Source organism: Oryza sativa, chromosome 8, assembly GCF_034140825.1.
Source record: "Oryza sativa Japonica Group chromosome 8, ASM3414082v1".
NCBI lineage: Eukaryota > Viridiplantae > Streptophyta > Magnoliopsida > Poales > Poaceae > Oryza > Oryza sativa.
This window is the reverse complement of record NC_089042.1, coordinates 17,458,645-17,464,922: the sequence shown is the minus strand read 5'-3', so window position 1 is coordinate 17,464,922 and position 6,278 is coordinate 17,458,645.

Genomic DNA, 6,278 nt, shown 5'->3' with positions numbered 1-6,278 from the left:
TTTATTTGTATATATTATGCAACTTAATTCTCCGCAGCAACACAATGGGGTATTCATCTAGTAAACATATACATTGTCTACAAATACATGCATGCATGCACGACGAAGTCGTCACGCCATAAAGTTTAGCATTGTTGCACGAGGTTACCACACCAATTAAACTGGTGTGGACAACAACCAATCCTCTCTTACTATATACTATATATAAAGTTAAAGTACACTAATTTCTAAAGTGTAAAAATACCACATCATCATCTACTAACAAGTATTACATTTAAGTATCATGCAAACATGCTATATTATCTATAATTTAATAATTTATTAAATTTTAAAGATTTAAAATGTAATAATGTTAAATCATCCCACATAATTTACATAATATTTCAATATATCTCTCCATCATTTTTTTATAATACACTATATACCTATGTATAGTTCATCCTCACTTAGGTCATTATATTTTTCTTTTCTCTCGTTAAGTCGTATCAGATGAATTGTGCTTATGCGATTAATCCGTGGTTCAAATTATCTCTATCCTTTTCTTCTCTCATTAAGCCATATCATCTCAACTTTTTTAGCCCTTATATGTATAGTCTAAATTATCTTCCTTCTTTTATTCTCTCATAAGGCCACACCATCTTACTTTTATATTTGAGTCATCATTGTATATACTATTTAAATTTAAATTACATCAATTTATATAAACTTATGTTTATATAAACTTATGTTGTTTAAGTTATTTTACACATTATAATTACTTATTGTTATCATATAGTAAACTCCCACAGTACCACGTAGGGTTTCACCTAGTTTAATACTGCATCTGTCCGAAAATGTAGCAACCTCTGTCCTAAGACTTATGTCCAGATTCATAGTCACCCATCCTAGATTGCTACATCTTGGGATGGAGGGAGTAATGCTATACTACATAGGTAGATTCTTGCCAACTTGACCAGAATTTGCTACTCCCTCCGGTTCCATAATTCTTGACGTTTTGGATAATGACACGGTCTTCAAAATATGTATTTCATTTTGTTTTCCTAAAATAATATATACAATAAATAAATGCATGTTTACTTTTCTTACATTATTTTGAAAGACGAATCTATATATGTTGTTCTAGTTCCTTTAAACTTAATAGTTCTAAAGTTATTGATAATTAAAGTTGCAAAAGTTTGACATCAACCTTGTCCAAAATGTCAGGAATTATGGAACCGGAGGGAGTACGTCATTAATTCAAACTGAAGTGACATTAATCAAATGTCACGTGAATTATATTAGCATGATAAAACGCACAATTTCACAAAATAAATATTGTATGGTAATTAAAAATACTGTTTTATTAATATTTGAAATAAAAAATCGCCAGTGAAGTGACGAAAAGTGGGTCCAGACAGGACAATAATTCACTAGCCTGTCAATCTGCAGGGTCAATTATTGTCCTATCTGGACCCACTTTTCGTAACTTCACTGGCAATTTATTGAGGCAATCAATCTGCAGGGTACCTATTAGGCCTAATGTAGTTTATGTGAATTAAGTGGAGATGGAAGCGGCCGGCTCTATTATATAATTCAAACATACACTCTCTCAGTTCTAAAATATGAATACATCTAACAATTGAAATTTGTACTAACAATCTCTTGTTTAATGAAAGACATCAAAATCTTTTATCCTTAACCTTATCTCAGCTAAACAGTTAAACAAATTACAAATGCTTATATTTTAGAACTATCCAAACTATTTGCTATAAACAATGGAGGGAGGACACTACTATAGAAAAGATTTTTCGGGACGAAGACCCTGTAGGTTGCAGGCGCGAACTGTAACCTTAACATGCAAATGAATTTTCACATGTGGGCCTCTTAAAAAGCCTGCATCTGAAAATAAACCTATTTTCATATACGGGCCTCTTTAGTGACCCACGTGAGAAAATACTCCGCTCCGCCGGATCCGCCGCTCGCTGTCGCCGCCGCAGCTGCAGCCGCTCCCTAGGGCAGCGCTGCCGGATCCACCGCCCACCGACGCCATCACCACCCCTACTCCAGGCCGCCTGTGCCCGCTCTGAGAGGGAGAGGAGAGAAGAGAGAGAGAGAGGGGAGAGGAGAGAAAGGGAGAGAAAAAGAGAGAGAGAGGAAAGTAAATAATAGTAGGAGAGGTGAGGGGAGAGAGAGAGGAGATGGGTTGAAAAAAATTGAAGTGGTGGGAGGGAAAAAAGAGTGGAGGGAGATGAAAAAAATATGTGAAGGGGTGGTATTTTTGCATGGAACCACTTAAGAAGTCCGCATGCAAAAATCTATTTTTGCATACGGACCTCTTAAGGGGCCACATGCGAAAATATGAGAATTTCAAATCGAATTTTGTGATACTAAATAAACTCATGTGAAAACGTTGTCAAAAACAAAGTTGTGGAACTTGTTGAGATCTACCAATTTTATTTTCGTCATTTCTCTATCTGAGTTTGATTTAACTACATAAAATTTAAATTTTAAAATATAAGAAATTCAAATAATTTTATGGTAGTAAATGATTTCAACTGGAAAAATTGTCAACAACAAATTTGTGAAACGCATAAAGATCTACAACTTTTGTTCTAATCATTTTTCTACATGATTTTGTTTGAACAGTTTGAATTTAAACATCAAAATATGACAACTTCAAACAAAATTTTCAAAAACTAAATGATTTCAACTGAAAAAGTTGTATAACTCACTAAGATCTATAACTTTTACTTTTATCATTTCTTCATCAACAAAAAGATAAGTAATGTTGTTCACGAATTTCACATATCTCTCATATGGTTTTATAAACTGTAAGAGAGATATGTAAATTGTGTGAACAATGTTACTATCACTTTATCGGATGAAAAAATGACTAAAAGAAAAGTTGTATATCTTGATGAGTTCTACAACTTTTTTTTAAAAAATTGAGTTCTACAACTTTTATGTTCATGACTTTTTCAGCTGAAAATATTTACTGCATCAAAATATTATTTGAAGTTGCCATTTTTTGAAATTCAAATTTTTAATTGATAAAACAAAGTCACATGAAAAGTTGGCCAAACTAATAGCAGTAGGAACACAATAACATAATAGAGCATGATTTTAGAAACATTTAGGAAAGAATCAACACATTTGAAGTTAGTATGAGGGAAAAACACTAGTTACAAGTTTTAGTCAAAGATTAAAAAGAGAAACCTTTGTTGTGGAAAAATCGATTTTCGCATACGGCTCCTTAAGATGCCCGTATGTAAATTTTTCCATACAGGCGTCTTAAGGAGCCATATGCGAAAATGCCGCTCGATTTTTCCAGATGCTGTAAGTTATGGTCCGTTTGCAACCTACCAAGGGTCTCGTACACAAAAATCGTTTATGTAGTATTGGGGTGGCGAGCGGCGGCAGCGACCTCCCCTCTCTTCCCCACCTCCCCTTCCCCTCTCCGTCGACGGCGTCGGCAGCGGGTGGGAGGCGGCTGCCGCCGACGGGTGAGAGGCGGCCGGGTCACCGTCGGAGTCGGCGTACTCGTCCTCGGCTCAAGGGAGGAACGCCGGGCCCAGTCCGCGCGACGGCGGAGACGAACAGCGCCGCGGCGTGTGCGCGGCGGCCAGGAGCTCTTGTATGTTTCTTTGTTCTTCTCTTCTGAATGCGTGTAGTGTTCATGTACATAATTAATCTTCTCTTTGAAGATGTGTAGCTGTGAACTAGTCCTTTTTTGCGAGTGAGAACATGAGTTGTGCACATCCATAAGTTGTGGATGGTTTTGCTGTTGAATCTTGAAGAGTAAATGTATGTCTAACATAAAAGCTTTTGGCTGGCTTTCATTAAAGGATCCACTGAATAAAAGATACATGCTAGATCATAAAAAATATGCACCTCCTGATTGTGACCGCGGGTGTGTTTTATGTGGACATGGAATTGTGGAGACCATGTTGCATCTAAATTTTGAGTGCCCCTTTTCAAGATTTGCTGGGCCGTTGTTAGGATTTTCTGGAAAACATCAGACAATTTGGAGAATATAATGTTTGGTGTCTATCTTCGCTACCGAGAAAGATGCTTTATCGAGAAAATTTTAATGGTGACTTGAAAAGTTTGGAAAGTGAGAAATGGTTTTATTTTTGAAAGCAAGCCAGTTTCCATGTCGTCTTGGAGGTGTCTCTTAAAAGGAGATCTTCTACTCCTTTTCAAGCTAGCAGAGAGAGAGAGAGAGATAAAGATGTAGCCATGTATTGGATCAGTGTTTTTTAATATTTCTATTGTAATTACATTTTTCTTTATATATTAAATAAAGCATGCAATAACAACGGGGACCTCCTTTGCCGTGTCTTCTTTAATAGAAAATCACGATATTCTCCTATATTTAATTCCAACTATTTCCTTAATGTCTGTACCTAACTCTACAAATTGTTATTACTTATTTTAGGAGACAGACCCATTAATTAAGTGAGGAGAAAGGTCAGAGGATCAAGCTGCATCAGTGGAAGCTGTACGATAAGGCAACTATTAGTGTCCATCCAATTCATCGTTTACCCTGTACATGGAATGAGAGAGAGAGAGAGCAAGGAGACAAGAGAGCGTCCCCTCAAATGCCCATCGACTTCGGCAGCAAGCTCGATCGTCGATCGGTACAATATTACCAGGTGACAAAAGACACGAGCCCGACAGCGACGCCCGCTTGCTTGTCGATCGACCGTGCCACATCTGTCTATCTATAGCTTGCCGATCGATCGACACCGGCCGGCATCCGAGGACTAATGAGAGTCGCGGAAGAAATTTGAGGCACCGAGAGGAAGAGGAAGAGGAAGAGGACGACGTTGACGCGGATGATATTTGAGGCCGCCGCACGCTAGCTTATCCATCCTGTGTGGTGGCGTGTCGTTCGATCCGACGATGTTACCCCGTGCGCAAGTCAGGCCGGGTCACTCTCAAGGTTTCAATTTTGGTCCCCACCGAAATTTCGGTGGTTACCGAAATTTGGAAATGTCGTGATTTCTGGATTTTTCAGACCGAAGTGATTTGAATTTGTAACGTATTTTGACTGAATTTGAACAGATTTAGAAATATTTGATAAAAAAATGGAACTTTTGGGGAGATTTGTGTTTGCCGATGGGGTCGAAATTACTGAAATTTCAAACCTTGGTCGGTCGTACGGTATGTTTGGGTAGTTTAAAGTTTTAAGAAACAGCCGGTTGGTAGTCAGCTTCTGAGAAACTAAGTTTCTCAACTTAATTATATTTTCTAATTAATTTTCTGAATTCTATAATTATAGCTTCTCAAAATCTGAATGAAAAGTTAATTAAACTGTTTGGAAAAAACTCCTGAAACAGACTCCTAGCCAGGATCTCGGCCTCTAGCATGTGCCGACCGTGACTCTTGAGTGAGAGAGATGGCCAGTGAAAGTTGGTGAAAGCATCGTCCAGACGGTACAAAAATTCACGTGGCAATTTCGTTGAGCCAATCAATCTGCTTGGTCCAGTGGTACCTGTTAGCTAGGCCTATTGTAGTTCATGTGAGTAGAGTGGAGATGGAACGTTTTATATTATAAAACTTTATAGCATTGTTCACGTAATTCTACTAACAGAGGAAGTACTATAGTACCACTATTTTGAATATAATATGCTTGCTTGGTCGGTTATACAATATAAATGGTTCTAACAATTGAAATTTGTACCGAAATCTAAGTAATTTAAGTGCTATTCGTATTACTTTATACCCGTGTAATCAATCACCTCTCTTTTTATTTTTTAATATATAGAATTACCAATCTAACCTAATAAAGTCTTATTTAATGAAGGATATCAAAGTTCTTTTTTCTTATCTCTGCTAAACGCCCAAACAATCCACGAATACTTATATTTTGGAACTATCCAAACTATCGGTTATAAACAACGGAGGGAGTAGTAGTATGCATCTCTAATTAATAAATATGCAATAATAACATACCCAAGCTTAGGGTGGATAAATATCTAGATATTTTTACACGTGAATATGTCAGAATCCTTATGTTGGAGGATTGTCCTTGTTCTGTTGCGAAAACCCAGCTAAAATAGATCACATCGTTCACTTTTCGCATAGCATTTGACTATTCGTTTTATTATAAATGTAGTATAAATATGTAAAAGTACAGGCTAGGATTTTAGTTTTTTTGGTGATAAAATAAGTCATAATAAAATAAATAATATTTATATAACTTTTTAAATAAAATGAATGGTTAAACATTACGTGAAAGTCAACAACGTCATACTGGGACAGAAGGCGAGTACTATATCTATCTCTTGGAATAG